General features: G+C 45.4%; 5 non-coding genes across 5 annotated transcripts; 3 read left to right on the top strand and 2 right to left on the bottom strand.

Moving 5' to 3' along the window:
* Positions 1-4,718: 4,718 nt before the first annotated feature.
* On the top strand, positions 4,719-4,791 carry trnam-cau (transfer RNA methionine (anticodon CAU)). Its single transcript has one exon. It is a non-coding gene; the product is annotated as a tRNA-Met (tRNA).
* Positions 4,792-11,493: 6,702 nt separating this feature from the next.
* Positions 11,494-11,567, top strand: trnan-guu (transfer RNA asparagine (anticodon GUU)). The gene has a single exon. It is a non-coding gene; the product is annotated as a tRNA-Asn (tRNA).
* Positions 11,568-12,007: 440 nt separating this feature from the next.
* Positions 12,008-12,080, top strand: trnav-aac (transfer RNA valine (anticodon AAC)). Its single transcript has one exon. It is a non-coding gene; the product is annotated as a tRNA-Val (tRNA).
* A 2,064-nt stretch (positions 12,081-14,144) lies between these two features.
* On the bottom strand, positions 14,145-14,227 carry trnal-cag (transfer RNA leucine (anticodon CAG)). Its single transcript has one exon. It is a non-coding gene; the product is annotated as a tRNA-Leu (tRNA).
* A 78-nt stretch (positions 14,228-14,305) lies between these two features.
* trnak-cuu (transfer RNA lysine (anticodon CUU)) lies at positions 14,306-14,378 on the bottom strand. The gene has a single exon. It is a non-coding gene; the product is annotated as a tRNA-Lys (tRNA).
* Positions 14,379-25,449: the final 11,071 nt, after the last annotated feature.

The raw sequence follows: 25,449 nt of genomic DNA, 5'->3' as shown, positions 1-25,449 counted from the left end.
ATCTGTGCTTTACATGTGCGATGTCTGATCTCCGTTCAGACTCCGTGCAGACAGCAGTCTGTTATATTCAGCAAATAACAGGTACTCGCTACCTTTAAGAGATTTCGAACAGACAGCCTGCCATTAAGAGATAGGAGCTTCCCCCTGCTGGTGGAAAGTGAGAATTGCATGGAATCCTCGTTCAACGCTGATTGCCAACGCAGATTGCAGGTGAGTCCTCAGGGCTGACGAAAATCTCGACCTGCCTGCGCAGGGACCATTGGGCACGGGGTAATAGCGGATCGTGCTACTCCCGCCCAATAACAGGCCCTATCCAATTTCCCCACTCAGTGTCCAGGTAACATTCTAGTAAATCTGCGTTGCACTCCCAAGGCCAATGTGACCTTCCTAAAGTGTGGCACCCACAACTGAACACAGTACTCCAGGTGTGGTCTAATCAGGGCTTTGTATATTTGTCGTATAACTTCTACCCCATTGTATTCTGGTCCTCTATATATAAAGGCCAGCATCCCATTATCCTTTATTGATTATTTTCTGTCCCTGTCCATAATATTTTAATGATCCATACACATGGACCTCTAAGTCTCTTGTGATTTTGTGATTTTCGTTCCCATTGCTGTTTCCCTGCACCAGTTACAAAGTACAGTCCTGGTCACACTGCTGCTGAGACCCTGTGCTTCTGCCATCTCAAGCCTTCATTTCTCCAACACTCTCGTCACCTCACATATTTAAATTAGCCGAGCTAGGAAATACCACCTGGAATCACAGAGCCTTACCCTAATATCGCTCGGTGTGACCTGTCCATTTAAAGGGGCATCACACTGTCATCTCATGGTGTGACCCGTCCGGTTAAAGGGGCCTCATCCTGAGATATAACGTTGTGACACATCCAGCTAAAGGGACTTCACCTCATGATCTCACGGTGTGACACATCCAGTTCAAGCGGTCTCACCCTGAGATCTCACGGTGTGACCCATTCAGTTAAAGGGGCCTCACCCTGAGATCTAACGTTGTGACTCGTCCAGTTTAATGGACCTCACCCTGAGATCTGACGTTGTGACTCGTCCAGTTAAAGCAGTCTCACCCTGAGATCTCACCGTGTGACCCGTCCGGTTCAAGAGGCTTCACCCTGTGATCTCACGGTGTGACACCTCCAATTGAAGGGGCCGCACGCTATGATCTCACGGTGTGACCCGTCCAGTTAAAGAGGCTTCACCCTCTGATCTCACGGTTTGACCCGTCCAGTTAAATGAGCCTCATCCTCTGAACTCACGGTTTGACATGTCCAGTTAAAGGGGCCTCACCCTCTGATCTCACGGTTTGACCCGTCCAGTTAAAGGGACGAGAGAGTGAGAGAGGAAATTGTCCAAGCTCCAGAAAAGCATGCAGGATCTGCTCCAGTTGCAGTCGATGGGGATCGATGTTGGGGAGGAATTCAGGGAGTTGAAGGGCCAGCAAGTCTCGATCTTCACCTCCGAGGCCTCGAAGATCACCTTTCGGTCCAGAGTCCACTCCGTGCAGCAGGGCGAGAAGTGTTCGCGTTTCTTCGTCCAGAAGCTGCACAGAGAGACCTCTGGTGATCAGCAGCCTGAAGGAGGAAGACGGCTCTGTGACGCCTTTACAGACCGACATACTGAGGATCAGCAAATCTTTTTATGCCGGGCTGCATGACGCAAAGCCCAGAGACACCACGGCCTCCCAACCCTTCCTGTCCTCTATTACGTAGGTCTTAGAGGACAGCGAACAGGAGAGCCTGGATCGGCCATTGACCTTGGAGAAGCTGACAAAGGCCGTCCGGTCCTTCGAGAAGAGTAGAACTCCGGTGAGCGATGGTTTACTGGTTGAGTTGTACTCGGCTCTGTGGGATTGGATTGGCCCAGAGCTACTGGATGTGTCCGGGGGTATGCTTCTGGCAGGCAGCATTTCAGAGTCCATGAGGAAAGGCATCATCACTGTCATCTACAAGCAGAAGAGGGAGAGGGTGTAATCAGAAATTGGCGACCCATTTCCTTGCTATATGTCAACTACAAGATTCTGTCGAAGGCCATTGCCAACAGGCTCGAGTCCGCTCTAGAGCAGGTGATCCACCCGGATCAGACCTGTACTGTACTCGGCAGGAAGGACTCTGATAGCCTTGTACTGCCCAGGGATACGATCATCTATATGTAGGAAAGAGGGGTGAACACCTGCCTCATCAGCCTGGACCAGGAGATGGCCTTTGACAGAATATCCCACACATACATGATGGACGTGCTGTCCAAAATGGGCTTTGGGGAGGAAATGTCCAATTGGACCTGACTGCTCCACGCGGACATCCATAGCGCAGTCCCAATCAATGGGCGGGAGTCGGAGAGTTTCCTGATCAGATTTGGAGTCAGGCAGGGCTGTCCTCTCTCCATGGTCTTGTTCATATGTGGTATCGAGCCGTTTGCCCCGTCCGTCAGGAAGGACACAAGTATCAGGGGGATGACGATCCCAGGCAGCGGAGGCTCTCAGGTGATGGCCGCCCTGTACATGGATGACGTCACTGCCTTTTGCTTCGATCAGCAGTCGGTCCACAGATTGATGGGCATCTGCGATCGTTTCGAACTAGCCTCGGTGTCCAGAGTGAACTATCGTAAGGGTGAGGCCATGTTCTATGGCAGGTGGGAGACCCGATCCTTTGTCCCCTTCACCGTCAGGTCCGACTAACTGATGGTACTTGCGAGCTGGTTCAGGGGGCCCCAGGCCTCCACCAAGAAATGGGAGGAGCGGTTCGCCAAGGCGAAACAGAAGCTTGGAATGTTGGTGGGACGCTGTCTCTCTCAATAACGGGCAGGAATCTGGTGAGAAGGTGTGAGGTACTCGCGGTGTTGCTCTCCGTGGCCCAGGTCTGGCCCATTCCCCCAACTCCGTCACCACAGTCACCCGAGCTATCTTCCACTTTTTCTGGAGGTCCAAGGTAGAACGCGCCCACAGGGACACCATGTACAAACCTCCAGACAAAGGGGGCAGAAGCGTCACCAATGCTGCCCTGATCCTGATGGCCAGCTTTGTGTGTGGCTGCCTCAGAATGTGTGCAGAGCCCCGGTACACAAACACCAAGTGTCTCTACGTGCTGAGTTTCTACCTGTCCAAAACATTGAGAAAACTGCGTCTGGCCATGCTAGCCGAGGAGACGAAGGACGTCCCGTCCAGCTCGACCACCCCACCCTACCTGCCCCAGGTGGAGAAGATCCTGAGGAGAAACCACTTCGACCACAAGGACATCAGACAGTGGTCGACGAGGAACGTTCTGGGGGTCCTGCAGGAAAAGGAGAGGGTGAATCCGATCGGGCAGATCCCCGACCAGACGGTCGATGCCATTTGGCAGAACATCTCGTCGCCGGAACTGACCGACAGGCACCAGGATGTGGTCTGGATGGTGGTGAGATCCGCGCTCCCAGTGCGGGCATTCCAACATGGACAAAATCTCAGCACCACCTCGAGCTGCCTTCAAGGCTGCAACGGGGATGAGACCATCGCCTGTCTCCTGATGGACTGGTCCTTCACGCAGAATAAGTGGAGAGAGATGCGTTAGTCACTGTCCCCATTCATCCCCAACACCTCGGTAACACAGGACGCTGTGCTCTATGGGCTGTTCCCCGGGACGGACACCGAGACAGATATCAACAGCTGCTGGAAGGCCATCAACTTGGTGAAGGAGGCCCTTTGGTCCTCCCGAAACCTTCTGGCCTCCCAGCTGAAGGAGCGGTCCACGACCGAGTGTTGCCGACTGACACACTGCAAGGTCCAGGGGAATGTGCTGCGGGATGCACTGAGGCACGGTGCGGCCTATACAAGGGCTCTATGGGGAAAGAGCATCGTGTAAAGCCATCCCACCTTTTATTATACAGAATGTATTTAAAGACATGTACTGTGTATTGTATTGAAATAATGGGATCATAGTGTGTGCGATCTGTTTTGTATTGTTTTGAATTGAAATTGTGACTTTTACCCTGAACTTTATGTATCCTTAAATTTTATGAAATAAAGTATATTTTGAAAATAAAAAAGCATTGCTGCTCAAAGGCACTCCTTTGATCAGCGAGAGACCTGTCCGAAAGACTGACAGAAGTCTTTTTTTGCCTGAAAGTGATGTCCGGTTTGACGTGTTGTTGCTCAAAGGCACTCCCTGCTGGTGAGCAGAGGCAAATGCTCGAGTAAAACAGCTTCAAGGTTTGAGAAAGGAAAAGCGCCAACATTTTAAGCAGCAAACAGTCTGTAAAGTTAAGAGAGCGGCCTTGAGCTCAATACCGCTTAATCCAAAAGCACGTTCGTTATTTTGAGACAGAATTAAACCAACGATTTAAGAGTGATTTTGCTTTCAAGTTTTAATCTCTACAAGTTTTCCACACGACCAGCTGAGCTCTCGAAGGGAAACAGCAAAGGTCCCTCTTTTTGGTGATTGTTCACCGTGTGCCTTTTGACACTCCCGGACTCGTGGAGACGCGTGGGCATGACCGAGACTGACTCGGTACCTGCTCATACCGCAGCGCTGTGAGCGTGTGAGCTCCGACTTACTCGACACACCTTTGGCCAGTCGAGCAATGGGGAACGTGTCTGACCAAAATTCAGAAGATTGTTGGTTCGATTTCCACCTGGATGGAGAGTTTTTGCAAACTGCCGATTAGTTTATGATTTTACACCTTGCAAACTGTCCTACTTGATAGAGCTGCCTGGAGATTTATACATCAAGTGCCTTCTTAGCGCAGCAGGCAGCGCGTCAGTCTCATAATCTGAAGGTCCTGAGTTCAATCCTCAGAGAAGGCATCATTAAGCTTTTTTTTTCCCCATCTTTGCTCAAGACCAAAATCAATATTTTTTTCTTCCTGCAGCACACCAAAAGATTTGCTGCCACTTGACCTCTCTGTACCGTAGCAAGCAGTGAAGCTTAAGAAGTACATGGACCATGGGCTCGCTGAAAACTGACGCCACTTTTGTTTCTGGACAATTGACCCAAGTCAAAAGGTGAGTGGAGAATGCAAGAATCTATCTTGCTATCTCTCACCTGCTCAGCGAGCATTCGACTTGAATCATGGAAAGAACACAGCACGGAAGGAGGCCATTCGGCCCATCAAGACCACACCAGCTCTATGCAAGAGCAATCCAGCTGGTCCCACTCCCCCGCCCCATCGTTTTTCCTGATTTCATCTTTGGTGCTTTTGCCAATCACCTTAAATCTATGTCCTCTGGTCCTTCACCCTTCTGCAAATGGGAACGATTTCTCTCTATATACTGTTTCTAAACCCTTCATGGTTTTGAAAATCTCGATCAAATCTCCAGCTTCTCCAGTCTATCCACGTAACTAAAGTCCGTCATCCCTGGAATCATTCTAGTAAATCTCTTCTGCACCCTCTTTAATGCCTTCATATATTTCCTAAAGTGCGGCGCCCAGAAGTGGACACAATACTCCAGTTGTGGCTGAACCAGTGTTTTCTAAAGGTTCATCATGACTTCCATACTTTAGTACTCTTTGCCTCTATTTATGAAGCCCAGGATCCCGTATGCTTTTTTTAACCGCTTTCTCAACCTGCCACGCCACTTTCAATGATATTTGCACATATACCCCCAGATCTCTCTGTTCCTGTATCACTGTTAGAATTGTGCCCTCTAGTTTATGTTGCCTCTTCTCGTTCTTCCTACCGAAATGCATCAATTCGCATTTTTCTTCGTTAAGTGTCATTTGCCATGTGTCCGCCCATGCAACCAGTCTGCATATATTCTCTTCAACTCGATCACTATCCTTCTCACTGTTCATTACCCTTACAAATTTGGTGTCATCTGCAAATTTGGAAATTGTGCCCTGTACACCCAAGTCCAAGTCATTAATATATATCAAGGAAAGCAGTGGTAACAGCACCGACCCCTGGGGAACACCACTGTCCACCTCCCTCGAGTCCGAAAAACAACCGTTCACCACAACTCTGTTTCCTGTCCCTTAGCCGATTCTGTATCTATGTTGCTACTGCCCCCTTTATTCAATGCCCTTCACAGTGGTTGTTTCGCACTCGCCTCCAAGCAGTTCCACGACCAGCAGAGAAATCTTGCCTTGGGATCGCCCCCTCCCTGACGACAATCAATACTTTGCTCCAATCGGTGGTATCGAGCATAAGCAAGTGAGCAACAGCAGAACGGGAAGCCACAGTAATCATGAATGATGCTGAGAAGAGCCCGAGCCTGCGGAAGGTAGATGAGATCTCAGGAAAGGAACAGTGGCCCCGAGCTTGAGGGAGCGGCGAGAGCCCTGTCTGACTGATCGAAGACATTTTTGCCTGAAATCGGTTTGCGGTGTTGTAGCTCAAAGGCACTCCTTGCTGGTGAGCAGAGGCAAATGCTCGAGCAAAACAGCCGTGTTCTGACAGACACAGAAAGCTTTAAGGTTTGACAAAGGAAAAGTGGTCTCCTGTGCCTCAGCGCCAACATGTTAAGCCGTAGGCTGCCTGTAAAGTTAAGAGAATGGCCTAGAGCTACTTACTCCAAAAGCACGTTTATTACTTCGAACCAGCAAACTTTGATCTGTTAATTGTACTGTAGACCTCTGCTCTACAAGTTGAGCGATCGAAAGGAAGCAGCTGATGTCTCTCTCTTTGGTGATTGTTCACCGTGCACCTATTGACACGCCCGGACTCGTGGAATCGCGTGGGCATGACCGAGACTGACTCGGTAACTGCTCATTCTCCAGCGCTGTGGGAGTGTGAGTTACTGCATGCTTTTTGAAAACTGGGCCAGTGGAGCAATGGATAACGTGTGGAGGGTCGATACCCGTTTGATTCGAAAGTTTCTGCGAATTTTTTTTATTACAAAACATATATTACTGCATAAAATTTAAGAATACACAGAGTTAAAACTAAATTTCACAATTTCGAAGCAATACAGTACAATACAGACCGTATCTCACGGTATGAACCGTCCAGTTAAAGGGGCCTCATGCTGTGATCTCACGGTGTGAACCGTCCAGTTCAGGGGGCCTCATGCTGTGATCTTATGCTATGAACCGTCCAGTTAAAGGGGCCTCACCTTGTGATCTCACGGTGTGATGCATCCAGTTAAAGGGGCTTCAAAAATGATCTTTCGCTCCAGAGTCCGCTCCGTGGAGCAGGACGAGAAGTGCTCGCGCTTCTTCTTCCAGAAGCTGCTCAGGGAGACTTCTGTGATCAGCAGCCTGAAGAAGGAAGACCTCACAGACCAACATACTGAGTCCACCCCACCTTGTAATTTGCTCATTTACCTCATGCTCATGCTTTAATATTGCATTTTTTAAATAAAGATTAGAAAGTTATTTGATAAACTTGAGTAATGAAGGAGGAGAGACAGAAAGCGATAGAGAAACAACAACAGAGCAATAAACAGGTTGAACGAGGAACTGATATGGAGAGATAGGGAGATAAAGGTAGATAGATAGATAGCTATATAGATAGATAGATGGATAGATAGAGATAGATCGATCGGTAGATAGATATATGGTTAGATGGATAGAGATATATAGATAGATAGATAGATGGATGGATAGATGGATGGATAGATAGATGGATAGAGAGATATATAGATAGATATATAGCTAGATGTTTAAACAGATGGATGGATAGATAGATGGATAGAGAGATATAGAGATAGAAAGACAGATGGATGGATGGATAGATATATGGATAGAGAGATTTATAGATAGAGAGATAGATGGATAGTGAGATAGATGAATCGATTGATAGATAGATGGAGAGATAGATGGATAGAAAGATAGGTAGATGGATAGATAAATATATAGATAGATAGATACATTTAAAGCAGTGGAGAGACAACGATACATAGTTTGAGGTACTGGATTAGTTTAAGACGCTGTACTAATTTGAGGTACTATATTAGTTTGAGGTACTGTATTCGCTTGAGGTGCTGTATCACTTTGAGGTGTTGTATTGGCTTGAGGTGCTCTATTAGTTTGAGGTGCTGTATTAGTTGAAGTACTTTATTAGTTTGAGATACTGTATTAGATTGAGATGCTGTATTAGTTTGAGGTATTATATTACTTTCAGGTTCTGTATCGGTTTGAAGTACTGCATTAGTTTAAGGTGTTGTATTTGTTTGAGGTACTGTATTAGTTTGAGGTACTTCATTAGTTTCAGATGATGAATTAGCTTGAGGTATTATAGTAGTTTCAGATTCTCTATCCGTTTGAGGTACTGTATCAGTTTGAGATACTGTTTTAGTTTGAGGAGCTCCATCAGTTTGAGGTGTTATATTAGTTTGGGGTATCTGTATTGTAAGGAAAGAGTCAGTCTTTATATTGAAGTAATATTAACCTTTAGCTTTTGCCTCTTAAGTGAGGAAGTATAAATCTCCGTTGGGAGAATGAAACTACAATCATAAGACAGATTTGCTTCATTTTATATGCATGCATATGTTGAATATAGAGACGAGTAGATTCTGAAGTCCAGAAACACTTGGATTGTTGCTGATATCATTATACTCGTAAGTTTAATTATCCTTTTGATATAAACAATTGCCTGACAATCATAACAAGACCTTTAAGTCATTCATAGCTGCTGTGTATGTGTGTCAGGCAGCATTGTGTGCTATTCGTCTTACCAGCTTCACAGGCAAGCAGGAGAGGTGTGACATCTGTATGATTGCTACGTATCATTCCAAGCTGATGCTGCGGGAAAGGACTGTACTGGTGAGAGATAAACACCATTCTGTTTTCTGGTCAATTGGCAAGGCCATATGTTTTAACTATCAAGTTCAAAAGTTATAGTTATGATGAATGCCTGAAGCAGAACACCTGGCTGTGCGGAAGGAGCCTGTTTGCACCACAAGGCGACATCTAGTGGAGGAGTGCAGTTAGGTGATGAGGGAAGTGATACTCTGATAACATGGACAATGCTGGAAACCCTCAGCAGGTCAGGCAGCATCTGTGGAGAGAGAAACAGAGTTAATGTTTCAGGTCAATGACCTTTCATCAGAACCAAGTTGGGCAGTTGTGTTCGGTACTAGTATGAAACATCGGAATTGTTTCACTCATGTGGGGTGATTTGGGTACTTTTCTGTCTTTGGAAGTTCAAGATCCAAAGTAAAATAAGGGCTTATCTGGGATTTGAACTCGGAACCTCTCACATATTCATAGTAACAAACCCGAAGCAAGAATCATACCCCTAGACCAACGAGCCCACTACTAACAACCAATCCACTCTAGAGCCAGCCATCGTGAAACCCTTTTTGGTGGCTATCGTTGATAAGCAATTATGAGGACAGGTTGCATGGACGACACTTGCATTCCCTTGAGTTTGGAATATTAAGGGGTGATCTAATTGAGGTGTTTAAGATGATTAAACATTTGACAGGGCAGATAGAGACTATTTCCTCTGGTGGGGAGAGTCCAGAACAATGGGGCGTAACATTAAAAAATTCGAGCTGGGCCATTCAGGGGTGATGTCAGGAAGAATTTCATTACACAAAGGGGAGTGGAAATCTGGAACTCTCTCCCCCAAAAAGCTGTTGAGGCTGGGAGTCAATTGAAAATGTCAAAACTGAGATTGATAGATTTTGGGGCTAATTCGGGAGTTTAATGACTTTGACATTTTTCCCTGTGACTTGTATCGTTTCGATCGATGAAATATTCGTGAAAAGAGTCAGTGCAAAGAGAGTCAACGGTTCATGTTTTCCCGAGACACTTCCTTCAGACCTGAGACCGAAAAGTTTGTCGTTTCCGTAGTGTAGCGGTTATCATGTTCACCAGTTACACGCAGAAAGTCCCCGATTTGATCTCGGAGGGAAGCATTTTGTTGGGACTTGCTCCCCATAAACCTCCAGGGTCGAGTTTCTTCAAGCGTGGAAGGGGCTACAAACCTTTTTAAATTTAACAACAGCTGCACCAGATTCTTGGTGTAATAAGCACTAAACATTTTTAAGCAGACTCCTAAAATACAGTATGTAAAATGGGAAGGGATAAAAGTTCATGACATGCAAAGCACAAAGGTTTATTAACGTTTTAATTGTCACTTGGTAAACAAGTTAGCATTTCCTTCGGTGTGCAACAGAACGTATTAATGGTGATTTGCAAAAAACATTAAGTGTCTCACAGACATGCATTATTTTTGTGCAATGAACTATTCCCAATCACTAGGGAACACTGCATCAAACATATATCGACCGTTCTTTCATCGTCGCTGGGTCAAAATCCTGCAACTCCCTACCGAGCAGCACTGTGGGAGAACTTTCACCACACGGACTGCAGCGGTTCAAGAAGGCGGCTCACCACCACCTTCTCAAGGGCAATTAGGGATGGGCAATAAATGCTGGCCTCGCCAGCGACGCCCACATCCCATGAACGAATAAAACAAATCTCTGTGCTCTTCCAATTCTGGCCTCTTGCGCATCCCCGATTTTAATTGCTCCACCATTGGAGGCTGTGCCTTCAGCTGCCTCGACCCGAAGCTCTGGAATTCCCTCCCTCAACCTCTCCGCCTCTCTCTCCTTTAACACATACCTTAAAACCTAACTCTTCGACCAAGCTTTTGGTCACCTGTCCCAATATCTCCTTATGTGGCTTCGTGTCAAGTTTTGTTTAATAACGTTCCTGTGAAGCACCTTGTGACGTTTTACTACGTTAAAGGCGCTATGTAAATACAAGTTGTGTCCTCTGGTTATCGACCCTCCTGCCAATGGAAAGAGCTTCTCCCCATCCATTCTATCAAAATAATTTGAACACCTCTATTAAATCTACCCTTAACCTTTTTTTGCTCCGAGGAGAACAATCCCAGCTTCTCCAGTCTCTCCACATAACCCATCCCTGGACACGATGCAAGGCGGAGGTTTGCAACCAGGTTTGAAAATTATTGCCAGTCGGGAGCTGGACAAATCGAAAGGAACCGAAATGACAAACAGCTTTGTGAATCTGCAGATACGCTTTGGGAAACGGAATTAGAGACGAATAAAGGACTGTCCAGACAGGCGGCCAAGACGCAGTTGAGTCGGCATGTCCCCCTGGAACAGTTACTCTGATGTTATGAGTGAAATTAAGAGGTCGGAGCCATTTAAACCGCTCCCAGTTACTGCAGATCAGGCATGAAATCCTGACATCTGCATCAGGACGCTCAGAATATTTTTTTTATTCGTTCATGGGATGTGGGCGTCGCTGGCGAGGCCGGCATTTATTGCCCATCCCAAAAAGCCCTTGAGAAGGTGGTGGTGAGCCGGCTTTTGAAACCGCTGCAGTCAGTGTGGTGAAGGTTCTCCCACAGTGCAACTAACTAACAGACAAAGCACCGGTGGGCGCGCCGGTTGCAGGAGAGCTGGTTGGCGGTGATATCGACGCTGTGAGCGAGACCAGACCGTTTCCATGTTTCCACAAACAATGTCCCATCCTTTATTTCTGGAAAAGTAACACTGATAGTGGACAATTGCATTTCTGTGGCTGCAACATGTAACTTTGGGTAGGTGACACGCTGCTTTAGTGTATCTTGCAAGAAAAAAAAACAGACGGTCTCTGTGGCGCAATCGGTTAGCGCGTTCGGCTGTTAACCGAAAGGTTGGTGGTTCGAGCCCACCCAGAGACGAACATCGCACCTTTTTCTTCCCACTTTCGGATTCATTGCCTCATTCTGATGGCCCTGAAGCCGGTGCCAAGTTTCGATTCCTGATCTGCAGTAACTGGGAGCACTTTAAATGGCTGCGATCTCTTCATCTCATTTCAAGTTTTCTAATGTGTGATTTGGCTGCAAGAAAACACTCTGTGAACAATGTCATCTGAACATGCCTGATTCGCCATAATTGACACTGCCATCGGATATCAGGCACATGAAAAAAGAACAGTGAAATGTTTGTGTGGGCGCGATGCTCTGGGATTCCCTGCCTGACCATCGCCACCGATCCTTCTCTGCAGCCTTCCGAAATACAGCGCAGTAAATGTATCCCTGTGAAATGAGCTTCTGGACAGTAATACGGAAATTAGTTTGGCTGAGGGGTTATATCCCTAACACGAGGTTGCAGATATCAGGTTTCCGTAGTGTAGTGGTTATCACGTTCGCCTAACACGCGAAAATTCCCCGGTTCGAAACCGGGCGGAAATATTTTGAAACCTTGTCCCCATTAAAAATGATTAAATATTGAACGATTCACATTGCTGATTAAATGTGAACAAAGTCCATATCTCCCAGCCCTGTTAATGCAGTCTGCTGAGAGCAGGCGATGAAAGCCAGCGTGATATTGGGGGTGAAGGCTGCTTCCAATACTGTCTCACACCCCGTGGGACCTGGCGGAGATTTGATAAGACTCATCCATTCAACCAATATATGAAACGGTGTTTGAGAAACATTCAAATATATAATAACATCCAGGATCCTGTCTTCAGAGTGCGTGGCGCAAAGGTCTGACTCCGGATTAAAAGGCTGGTTAACTTGCTTCTGATTTCTGAAATGTACTTGTCCATCCTTCAGAGGTCATGGGAAATATGTTTTTTGCCTTTCGAAAAAAGACGCGAAAGTTAGAGACATGTTCTGTTTTCAACACGGCTGGTGAAATGGCGGACTATCATAAATTCGGATTCGCCTTTGAAACATTTAAAGGCGACGACCTAAAAATCACTTAGTGCAAATTTAAAATCACGGTTCCTATTTATTTCGGTCTGAAAGAAATAACGATAAACGTGTCAGTCAGTGCCCGCGGTGAGACGGTGATGAACTTGTTTGCTGCGAAGTTCACCGCTGGGCAAAAGTTGACGCCGTTTAAAGGACGCGAACCCACTCAATGTAAAGGATAAGCTCATAACCAACAGGTCCCGTCAACGTCAAACACCTCCTTTCTTGTGCAATGGAGGGAGCAGAGGCGGGTCCATCATCAGACGCCAGCAACTTTAAGAAATGGAACAGATAAAGGCACAGACGCAAGTTCCAAATCCTTTCAATGCAAAGTTATTTCACTTTATTTAAAGTGCCGTGAGGCTAAAAACGGGTCCCAGATGATTTGCGTTCACTCGTGATTTGTTTTCCAGTGTTGGTCCGTCAGGTTTGCAATTCAATTTGTATTGGATATTGAAGGTATTTCAGGATGATTGCACAACATACCATGTGTAAAGCAACCACCTTGATAACTTCAATCATCACACACTCCACATCGACGCTGCAGAGGCCCCAGCACCCCTTTCAATATTGTTTTTCTTAACTCACAGTTTTCAAAAGGGAATTGGATAAACGCTTGGATGGAAACATTTTCAGGGCTATGGGGAAACAGCAGGCGAGTGGGACTAACTGGACAGCTCTTTCAGAGAGCTGACACAGGCACGATGGGCCGAATGGCGCTATCTTATTCTATGATTCTATTAATAGATCAATTTCCGCCTTTCACGTAGCCTCCCTAAATGGAGCGCAGTAATCGTGTCCCTGTGAAATAAGCTCCTGAACAGTAATACGGAAATTAGTGTGGCTGAGCGGTTTGAAACTCTGGTTAGGCTCCTAACTGGAAATTTCCTCTCCAAGATTGATTAGTTGATCAATTATCTCCCCCTTTCGATCTTAAATGTCTTTACATATCTTTTTGATCTCTTCTTCTACTCTCACGCCCACAATACTCGTCTCGCTGGTAAAGACTGAAGCAAAGTGATTATTTAATATTTCTGCCATTTCGCTGTCATTTCCTGTGAGTTTGTCGTGTGTATCCCTTAGTGGCCCTATTCCTATCCGAAATTTTCTTTGGCTGTTGATGTGTCCAGAATACTTTTCTTTTTTTGATATTCCTTTTTGCCTTTCTAATAGTTCTTTAGACTTCTTTCCCAGTCTTTTCACATTCCCCTCTCTCCTTTATTGTCTAGTGTGTGCCTTTTTCTTCAGTTTCAATTTTGCCCTTGTTTCTTTATTCTTCCCTGGTGTGTCATTTCTGGCTGGTTTGTTCTTGCTTTTTACTGGGATATATTTCTCCTGGACTCCATTGATCACCGTTTTAAATGTTTCCCACTGTTGTTCCATTTCTTTGTCCAGGTCATTAATATGTCAAACATTTCACCGTTTGAAACTTCTCAAGTCACAATTCCATCACAAAGCCAGTTGCTTTTGTGGGAGGAGTAAATCAACTTGGTCGAAAAATCAGCTGCAGCACAATCCACAAATAAAATATTTTCACGTCTTCGTAAAAATAAGGATTGTCAGAAGTGGGATTCGAACCCACGCCTCCAGAAGAGACTGCGACCTGAACGCAGCGCCTTTGACCGCTCGGCCATCCTGACTACAAATTTAATATTCCATTCTGCATCAATTCTGCACCGTTGGCCAGTGAACGCAACATAAAAGTTTAAAATGATACTCGCCCAACGTGGGACTCGAACCCACGACCCTGAGATTAAGAGTCTCATGCTCTACCGACTGAGCTAGCCGGGCTTGCTTCCTTGCATCACCTTATCTGTTATTGCAGCAAGCAGGAGAAAGACTCCATTTCAAATTATTGGAATCAATTCTGAGGGACAGGATGAACTGTCACTTCGAAAGGCCCGGACGAATCAAGGACAGTCAGCATGGATTTGTTAAGGGGAAGTTGTGTCTGACTAACCTGATTGAATTTTTCGAGGAGGTGATAAGAAGGATCGATGAGGGTAGCGCAATTGATATCGTCTACATGGATTTTAGCAAAGCTTTTGAAAAATTCCCACATGGCAGATTGGTCCAAAAAGGAAAGGACCATGGGATCCAAGGGAATGTGGCTTGTTGGATCCAAAATTAGCTCGGTGGCAGGAAGGAAAGTGTAATGGTCGACGGGTGTTTTTGTGGCTGGAAGGCTGTTTCCAGTGGGGTGCCGCAGGGCTCGGTACTTGGTCCTTTGCTTTTTATGCTCTACATTAACGATTTGGACCGAAACTTAGGGGACATGATTAAGAAATTTGCGGGTGACACAAAAATCGGCCATGTGGTTGATAGCGAGGAGGAAAGCTGCAGACTGTGGGTGTTCAGGCAATTTTCTGACAACAAGGCACTCAATCCATCTCTGAACGAATTTTGAACGAATACGTGTGTTTGACCCAGCACAGCACGATGGGCCGAATGATCTCCTCTCATGGACTCACAGAATACAATGATACTAAGTGTTATCAGTCGGAAAAGCAACACATTGCAAATAAGAGCAGAGAGAGGAAACTCGTCTAACAGCATAACAGCACGGTGAGATATTGTATTTGAGAAGGATGAGGAGGGATAGTTTATCATGGTGGTAGTCACATGGAGTATCATTTGTGACTTTGATAAGGACCATTTCATGCTGCAACTGGGGCGGAAACCTGATTGGAGAGATTCAGCCCGGGCGTGGCCCCATCGTGCGCGGTGAGATGGAGGGGGGTGGGGGAAGTGTCAGAGCTGGGGCTCACCGGTGGAAGCAGCATAAAAGTTTAAAACGGTACTCGCCCAATGTGAGGCTCAAACCCACTACCCTGAGAGTTTTTAAAGAACAGGTGGAGCAGCCACTGTCTGAATCTCTAGCAAACTTGAAAGAACACATTCCAAGTACGAGCAGAGAGAGGACACCATTCAGTTGCCCATTGCGTTGCACAAGATACCATCGGTTTCTGTAGTGTCGTGGTTCTCATATTTGCTTTACATGCGAAAAGTTGCTGGTTCGATCCCGGGCGGAAACATTATGTAGGAACTTGGTCTCCATAAACATCCAGGTTGATTTTCTTCTCCTGCCAAAAAAGGAGACAGTGGCTGCTCCCTTGTTCTTTGTAAGCTGCATCTTTTACTTCAATAAGCAGATAACTCTGAGCGACAGAAAACTGATCCTCAGTGATGCTCATTTTAAATGTTATTCCCTTTTCCTCCAAAAGGGTATATTGGCCTTGGAAGGAGCGCGTCCCCGATTTACCAGAATGTTAGCAGGGCTCGAAGGGTTAAATTATGAGGAGCGGTTACATACTTGTATTCCCTGGAATATAGAAGGCTTTTTAGGATTTTGAAAGGGAGATAGGCAAACCCTTTCCGCTGGTGAGGGAGTCAAAGACAATATCACAATATCACAAAAGCTGTTTTACGAGTGAAAACAGCCCAACGCATCACTGTGAGTGTCAGAGACGAGTCTCTCGGTGCCGCGTCCTGTACAGTGAATGTCAAAACTTTTTAAATTTGCAGAAAGTGTTAGGGATTCAGTTTCACAAACCTTTAATGGGAATGAGATTTTGTCAGAAGTTGCAGCGTTCCCAACTTCTCTTGCCCTTTGCGAGTCACCTGTTCCGGTTTAAATTCACAAACTGGATGAGTTGGTGATCACGGTCCAGCAGACTCAGCGGTCCCGGGTCAGAGAGAGAGAAATCAGCCCGGGCGCGGCCACAATGTGCGCGGTGACACTGCACGGGATGTCGGGGGGAGTCAGAGCTTGGGTTCACCCCTGAAAGCAACATAAAAAGTTTAAATCAGAGCACGCCCAACATGAGGCTTGAGCCCACACCCCTGAGATTTAGAGTCTCACACTCTATCGACTGAGCTAACCGGGCCTGAAAAATTCAGCCGCTCTTGTCTATCATTGCAGTAAACTCGCCCCTGGGTATGCATGTGCAGCAATCCCAACATAACGACCATATCATTGGCTGTGTTTATCTCTGTGTGTGTGTCCACCTTCAGGTTGATTTTGAACGAATACGAGTGTTTGTCTTCTGTTTCTAACATCAAATAAAAGAGGGCATCAGACACTTCCCTCCCTGACACTGGGGAACCAGTGAGACAGACCTGTTATTGTGAAAACGCAAATGAAACATTAATTGAGGAATTATATGGACTCTTATCAGCGCCAGAAGTAGATTTAGAATCTATACACCCCAATAAATAAATAAATAATACAGATTCATGTAAATACATTTGCAACTAACAGTCACTAAAGCATAAATATTATTTGTACTTAATACAAACACTCCCAGATATATTTAGAAACGTTCCACACATTCCCTCGTGGTCTATTGGTTAGGATTCGGCGCTTTTAAAGCTGCGACCCGGGTTCGATTCCCGGTCAGGGAATTTGCTCTTACAAAAAACACTTGCCACTTTTGCAGAATCATCGCAAATTGACGGCACAGAAGGAGGACATTCGGCCCATCGCGTCCGCGCCGGCCGAAAATGAGCCACCCAGCCGAATCCCACTTTCCAGCAATCGGTCCGTCGCCTTGCAGGTTACACAACTTGAGCTGCAAATCCAAGTAATTTTTTAAAAATGTAACGAGGGATTCTGCCTCTACCACCCTTTGAGGCAGTGAGTTCCAGACCCCTACCACCCACTGGGTGAAAAAAATTCTCCGCAGCTCCCCTCTAATCCTTCTACCAATCACTTTAAATCTATGCCCCCTCGTTATTGACCTCCCTGCTATGGTAAATAGGTCCTTCCCATCCACTCTATCTAGGCCCTTCATAATTTTGTACGCCTCAATTAAATCACTCCTCAGATTCCTCTGTTCCAAAGAAAACAACCCCAGCCTCTCCAATCTTTCCTCACAGCCAAAAATCTCCAGCCCTGGCAACCTCCTCGTAAATCTCCTCTGTACCCTCTCTAGTGCAATCACATCTTTTTTGACCAGTCTGCCAATTGGGACCTTGTCAAAAACCTTGCTAAAATCTATGTAGACTACATCAAAGTACTCCAGGTGTGTTCTTACCAAAGCCCTATTTAATTGCAGCAAGACTTCCTTACTCTTATACTCCAACCTCCTTGCAAAAAGGCAAACATACCATTTTTCTTCCTAATTGCTTGCTGTACCTGCATGATAACTTTCTGTGATTTCTTTACAAGTGCACCCAACTCCCTCTGAATACCAACATTTATTGGACTCTCACCTTTTAAAAAATATTCTGCTTTTCGATTCTTCCTACTAAAGTGGACAATTTCACATTTTCCCACCTTATACTCCAACTCTTACCCAATCACTCAACCTGTCCACCTCCCTTTGCGTCCTCCTCACGGCTTACTTTCCCACCTACCTTTGTACCATCAGCAAACTTGGATACATTACACTCGGTCCCCTCACCTAAGTCATTAATATAGAATGTAAACAGCAATTGCAACACAAATTGTCCGCCCAGGATCGAAAGCAGGGCCCTTCGCGTGTTAAGTGAACTTTTAACCACTACCCCACAAAAAACCGTTGGTGCCTTATACTGGACAGAGGGGAACTGACCAGTCACCTCTCTCTGCTCTGATTGGGACAGTTTTACTTCTCTTCAAACAACATCTCTCCTGTCCCACACTAAAATCATGGAATAGAATCATAGAATATTACAGCACAGAAGGAGGCCATTCGGCCGTGTTGCCCTGCCTACTCTTTGAAAGAGCTGTCCAATTTAGTCCAAAAAACCCAGCCTTTTCCCCGTAACCTTGCAAATCAGTCCTCTTCAAGTACCTGTCCAATTGCCTTTTGAAAGTTCCTATGAAAGCTGCTTCCACCACCCTTTCAGGGAGTGGCTACCAGATCGGAACAACCATCTGTGTGAAAAAAAATCTCCTCATTTCCCCTCTGGTCCTAAAAAGCTTTCAATCCTTTTCCATGGATGCCTTTTTACAAACATTTCATTCATTAAAACCACACAAGTTACACGGGAAAAAGACTTCATTTTCAAGTCATTAACGTTCCGAAGGAGCTCCCTAATTTCCCTCCCCTAACATTATGAATCAGATCATTCTCGTCCGGATCATTTTCCACATGAACCGGTCTCCCCCGCTCTGGAAGTCGCCATTCTGATTCTGTGACTGTGGCCAGCTCCACAGTTGTTGAATGACTGCCTTGAGTTTCCAGCATATTTTCGTTTACAGCTCGGTTTAGGGATGAGCCGGTGGGCGTTAAAACGTGCCGTGGATGGAGACCGGGTTGGTTATTGCGGGAAGAGCAAATCAACTGTGACGAAAAATCAACTGCAGCTCAAGGTAAAAATAAAACAGGAGTCAAAATAACCAATGTTAAACGTGGGATTCGAACCCACGCCTCGCGAGGAGAAAGCGACCTGAACGCAGCGCTTTCGACGACTCGGCAATCTTAACGACCAAATGCCTTCTTCACGAGCCACACTTTCCACGCTGAGACCCCCCACGCGGAAAAAGTTTCACTCACTCCAGTGCTTGGTAAGATAAATGCTGCTGGAAAGGCTCGGTGAGCGGGATGCCACCTCCCCGGGTTTTCCTGAGCCTATTGTAATTTATTCCTGTTTAATCACTGGAATATCCGAAATCAGGAACTAAAAAGGATTAAAAGCTGAATCACAGAGAAAGGGCAATCCATGTTACATCTGATAAGGATAGAAACTGAGCTCCCTGGTGATCCAGTGGTTTGGATTCGGCGCTCTCATTGCCGAGGCGCTGGTTCGAATCCCAGTCAGAATAGCAACTTTTGAACACTTGTTTTATTAATTGCATGGATTCTTCATACTCTGCGGGAAGAAAAAAAACAATTATTGTTTTAATTACCATTAATTAAACGATAACGTTATTTTGCAGAATGAAAGCCTACTGAGGGAAGTTGAAAAAGTTTAACAATTTATGTTGTGCGATGAACTTTTTATCCCTTCTCATTTTACACACTGTATTTTTAAGGGCTCGGTTGAAAATGTTCAGTGCTCGTGAGACCACGAATTAGTGTTCAATTTAACAGGACAGGCTATTTCACAGAGAAAGACAAAATTCTGTCCCAACATAATGGTCCCACCCAGGATCGAACCGGAGATTTTTCGTGTATGAGGTGAATGTGATAACCACGAGATTACGAAAACCTCTGCTGGATTTATCAGCCAGAAGTTCGATTAACTGCATTGATTCTCTTTCATATCTATTCAATTGATCGAAGTTGCACAAGTCACAAAAGAAAAATGTTAATTTCAAAGTTATTAAACTCCCAAATGTGGCCTGCCTTGTTTGGACAGGGGTTGACCCAGACGTCACAGCCTCAACAAAACATATTCTCAACATTTCGACTGGGAACAGGAGGAGGCCATTCAGCCCCTTGAACCTGTTCCGCACTTCAATTAGATCATAGATGATCTGTACCTCAAATCCATTTCTCCGCCTTTGCTCCCGATCCCTCGATACCCTTACCCAACAAAAATCTATCGATCTCAGTCTTGAAAGCTTCAATTGACCCCCAGCATCCATACCCTTTTGGGGGACAGAGTTCCAGACTTCTACTGCCCTTTGTGTAAAAAAGTGCTTCCTGATTTCGAACCTGAATGGCATGGTTCTAATTTTAAGGTTATGTCCCCCTCGTTCTTGATTCCCCAGAGGAAATTGATTCTCTCTCTCTCTATTCTATCGAATCATTTAAACATGTTAAACACCTCGCTCAGACCGCCCCTCAATCTTCCATACTCGAGGGAATACGAACCTAGTCTATGCAGCCTGTCCTCATAATTTAAGCTTTTTAGCCCCGGTAACATTCTGGTGAATCTGCTCTGCAACCCCTCCAAGGCCAATCTATCCTTCCTGAGGTGCAGTGTCCAAAATTGAACGCAGTTACTCCAGACGCAGTCTAACCAGAGCTTTATATAACTGTAACATAACTTCCACTTCTTTATATTCCAGACACTCCGTTAGCCTTTTAAATTATTTTTGGATCCGTCTGTTAGCTTTTACTGATTTATGTAAATGAACCGTTAATTCTCTCTGCTTCTCCACAGTTCCGAGCTTCTTAGCATTTGGAAAATTCCCTGACCGTAGGTCCAAAGTGGATTACCCCACATTGAACTCCATCTGCCATAGTTTTGCCCACTCACTCAACCTATTAATGTCCCGTTACAACTTTCCACTCGCATTCCACACGACTTACTGTACCACCTAACTTAGTGTCATCAGCAAACTTGGATATACGACTCCCTGTTCCTTCATCTAAGTCATTGATAAATATGGTGACAAGCTGAGACCCCAGTTACAGACCCCTGGGGGATACCACTAGTCGCATCCTGCCAATTGGAGTATGTACCCATTATCCCTACTCTCTGTCTCCTATCTCCTAACAAATTCTCCAGCCATGTCAATACATTGCCTCAAGTTCCATGCGCTTTCATTTTTGCCAACAGTCTCTTGTGTGGAACCTTATCAAATGCCTGTCGGAATTCCATATAAATAATATCATAGGAACATAAGGAACAGGAATAGGGCATTCAGCCCCTCGTGCCTGCTCCGCCGTTTGAGAAGATCATGGCTGATCTGTGATCTAACTCCATATACCCGCCTTTGGCCCATATCCCTTGATACCTTTCATTGCCAAAAAGCTATCTATCTCAGATCTAAATTTAGCAATTGAGCTGGTATCAATTGCCGTTTGTGGAAGAGAGTTCCAAACTTCTACCACCCTTTGTGTGTAGAAATGATTTCTAATCTCGCTCCTGAAAGGTCCGGCTCTAATTTTTAGACAAAATGGTGGTAAGTTCGCCGGACATATTGGACAAAATGGCTGTAAGTACGGTGGCCATCTTGGACGAAATGGCGTCAAGTCCTTCACGGCTGTTCGACAGGAACAGAAGGAGGCCATTGAGCTCCTCAAGCCTCTTTTCTGGGAACTGAAGGCCATTCAGCCTCTGAAGGCTGCTACACAGGAAAAGGAGGAGGCCATTCAGCCCCTCAAGCCCGTTTCATCGTTACTGGAGGCCGATCATCCCCTCAAGCCTGTTACATAGAATCAGAAGGAGGCCATTCAGTTCTTGGAGCCTGTTATACAGGAACGTGAGGCCAATCAACCCCTCAAGCCTGTCAAATAGCAAAAGGAGGAGGCCATTCAGCCCCTCGAGCCTGCTATCTGGGAACTGAAGGCCATTCAGCCCTTCGAGCCTGTTATACAAGAACTAGACACCAATCAACCGTTCAACCCTGTCAGATAGCAAAAGGAGGAGGCCATTCAGCCCATGGATCCCCTTGCACCAGATCTGGTGGCCAATCAGCCCCTCAATCCTGTTACATAGGAACAGGAGGAGGCCACTCAGCCCCTCGAGCGTGTTAACGGGAACTGAAGGCCATTCAGCCCCTCGAGCCCATTACACCGGAACTGGAGGCCAGACAGACCCTCAAGCCTATGACATCGGAACAGGAGGAGTCTATTCAGCCCTTCGAGCCTGTTGTACAGGAACTAGACGCCAACCAACCCTTCAAGCCTGTCAGATATCAACAGGAGGAGGCCATTCAGCCCCGAGCCCATTATACCAGACCTGGAGGCCAATCAGCCCCTCAAGCCTGTTACATAGGAACAGCAGCAGGCCATTCAGCCCCTCGAGCGTGTTATACGGGAACTGAAGGCCATTCAGCACCTCGAGCCTGTTACACTGGAATAGGACTCGGCCATTAAGCCCCTCGAGCTTGTTGCACTGCAACAGGAGGAGGCCATTCAGCCCTTCGAGACTGTTATACAGGATCTGGACCCCATTCAGCTCCTCGCGCATGTTATATAGGAACAAGATGAGTCCATTCAGCCCCTCGAGCATGTTACATAGGAACAAGAGAAGTCCATTCAGCCACACGAGCCTGTTACATAGGAACAAGGGTCGACAATTTAGCTCCTCAACCTGTTCCGCCATTCAATTAGATCATGGCTGATCTGTATTCTAACTCCATCTACCCGCCTTGTTTCCCGAATCCTTTCGACCCTTGCCTAACAAAAATCTATCAATCTCCGTTTTGAAATTTCGGATTGACCCCCCGACTCAACAGACGTTTGTGGGAGAGAGTTCCAAATTTCCACTACCATTTTGTGAAAAAGTGCTTCCTGACATCACCCCTGGACGGCCCAGCTCTAATTTTCAGGTTATGCCCCTTTGTTCCAGACTCCCCCAACAGAGGAAGTAGTTTCTCTCTATCTACCCAATCAACTCCTTTCATCATCTTAAACACCTCAATTCAATCACGCCTTAATCTTCTATATTCAGGGGAATACAAGCCTAGTATATTCAACCTGTCCTCATAATTTAACCCTTTTAGCCCCGATATCATTCTGGTGAATCTGCGCTGCAGCCCTTCCAAGGCCAATATATCCTTCCTGAGGTGTAGTGCCCAGAACTGAATGCAGTCCTCCAGATGGGCTCTAACCAGAGCTCTGTACAGCTGGAACATAACTTCCACCCCTTTATATTCCAGCCCTCTTGAAGTAAAGGCCGACATTCTGTTAGCCTTTTGAATTATTTTTGTAACTGTCCACCAGCTTTTAGTGATACCTATACTTGGACCCCTAAATCTCTCTGCTCCTCCACAGTTCCGAGCTCCTCACCATTTAGAAATCTCTCTGATCTATCTTTCTTCGATCCGAAGTGGATGACCTCAAATTTCCCACATTGAACTCCATTTGCCACAGTTTTGCCCACTCACATAATCTCTCAATGTCCTGGGAATGCTCGGTGCTTTTGTTTGGTTGGAGAATGCTTTATATCAGATCGTTATTTTAAAAAGATTGCAACTGATTTTTATTTCGTACTTTTTGAACAAGATCATTATTCCCCGATCAGTAAAATGTCCGTGTTTTTCAGATAGTGGAGACAGTTCAGAGATAGTTGCCTTTTTGCCTACTTTATTGAAGTGAAATTTTGCTGGTTTAAAATCAGCTGTATTTCTAAGTTTGAAAAAGCAGCTCCTCTGATAGGTGAGGCTTCACTCCCAGTGTCTCAGTGTTTCCACTTGTCCTGATATCAATGTAACATTTGAAGGGCTCCAGGTAATGAACAGTGGAACCCCTTCAGATTATCTCAGCCCACTCGTTCTATCCAGTGCTTAATAGTACCTGCTCTTCAGAGGGTGACAGAGTCACACCACACTCGAGCTTGTTTTAGACTTTAACTGCCAAACAAATTGATGAAACAGTAAGAGAATAAACAAATAGTAGCAGTAAGACAATAGTTTTACTGTAAAGCTCAACCAGATCCTTATTGGAAAAGAAAATAATAAATAATTCACAAATGCTATACGAAACTGTGACCGAAATTTCAAACATCCTGGTTCTTTGTTGTCTTTTCCTCAGAAACTATGGAAGCTGTCGACTTGATTAACATTCTCAGAGATTCCAAACAGACTCACCAGTTTGAAAAAGACAGGCTGACAAATGGCTTCAAAACAGTGACTGGGAGCCAGTCATTTTAAGCAATGATCTGTTTTATTCAAAAGAAGCTGCCAATCAAAACTGTACGAGAAGAAATGACCCCGGAGGTTTGTCTCTGAATCAAATGTTTGACTTTGTGAGGTCAGGTTGCCTTTAAGAGGTGCAGGCTGCCTTTCAGAGGTGCGAACCACTCACCCAATATCGGGGACCCCCTGCTGGTGAGAATCCGCTCAACAGCACAGCCAGTCCTGACCGCTCGCAGGAATCAGGTAAATCACCAGGCAGCACCAATCTCACGGACTGTCTGCATCTCAATGACCGGGTGCAGGTTCATGATGTGGGGGGTTAATCGACCCCCGCGCCCGGATTCGGGGCTTATCGAATTTGACCCCGTGCATATATTTATATATATATTACATAGAATACAGCACGGCACAGAAACAGGCCATTCAGCCCATCTGGTAAAGAAATTCCCCCGAATTTCTCACTTGACAACAACTTCTGGAGTAGAAAATATAATACAATCTATAATCTAAATATATATTTATATATATTTAAAATCGAATGCTGAGTACAGCACAGTACAGAGGCCATTCGGCCCGACTGCTATTTCTAGTTTACAACAATTTCTTCTTGTATGTATAATACAATATAATATATCTTTAAATAAATATTACATAGAATGCAGCACGTCACAGAAACAGACCATTCGGCCCATCTGGGTAAAGATTTTACTTCGAATTCCGTATTTGACAACAACAACAAATTATTGAACATGCAGTATAATATAATATGTAATATAATTATATAGTTATATATATTTTACATTGAATGTACAGTACAGCACAGTCTGGCACAGAGGCCATTCGGCCAAACTGCTATTTCTATTTTGCAGCAACTTATTCTTATATGTAAAATATAGTTATCATTTTATATATATATATATATATATATATTGCAAAGAATATAGCACGGCACAGAAATAAGCCATTCGATCCAACTGGGTAAAGAAGTCTCTCTGGGACTCCTTGAAGAACAACAACAACAACAACCACCATTTATATACTGCATAGAATTACATCGAATGTACAGCAGGTAAACAGTGCCTTTCGGCCCTATTGTGTAAATAAATATCCCGCAGTGCACCCAGTGATCGTGCCCCATCGATCCACAGTGTCCCAGTGATCCACAGTGTCACAGTGATCCACAGTGCACCGAGTGATCCCACATTGCACCCAGTGATAGTTCCCCAGTCATGCACAGTGTCCCAGTGATCCACAGTGCACCCAGTGATCCCACAGTGATCGCAGAGTGACCCACTGATCCTACAGTGCACCCAGTGATCCAAAGTGACCCAGTGATCCAAAGTGCCCCAGTAATCCCAGAGTGTCCCAGTGCTCTCAAAATGATCCTAATGATCCCACAGT

Source organism: Heptranchias perlo, unplaced genomic scaffold, assembly GCF_035084215.1.
Source record: "Heptranchias perlo isolate sHepPer1 unplaced genomic scaffold, sHepPer1.hap1 HAP1_SCAFFOLD_173, whole genome shotgun sequence".
In the NCBI taxonomy this organism is placed as follows: domain Eukaryota; kingdom Metazoa; phylum Chordata; class Chondrichthyes; order Hexanchiformes; family Hexanchidae; genus Heptranchias; species Heptranchias perlo.
This window is presented reverse-complemented; position numbering and strand designations above follow the sequence as displayed.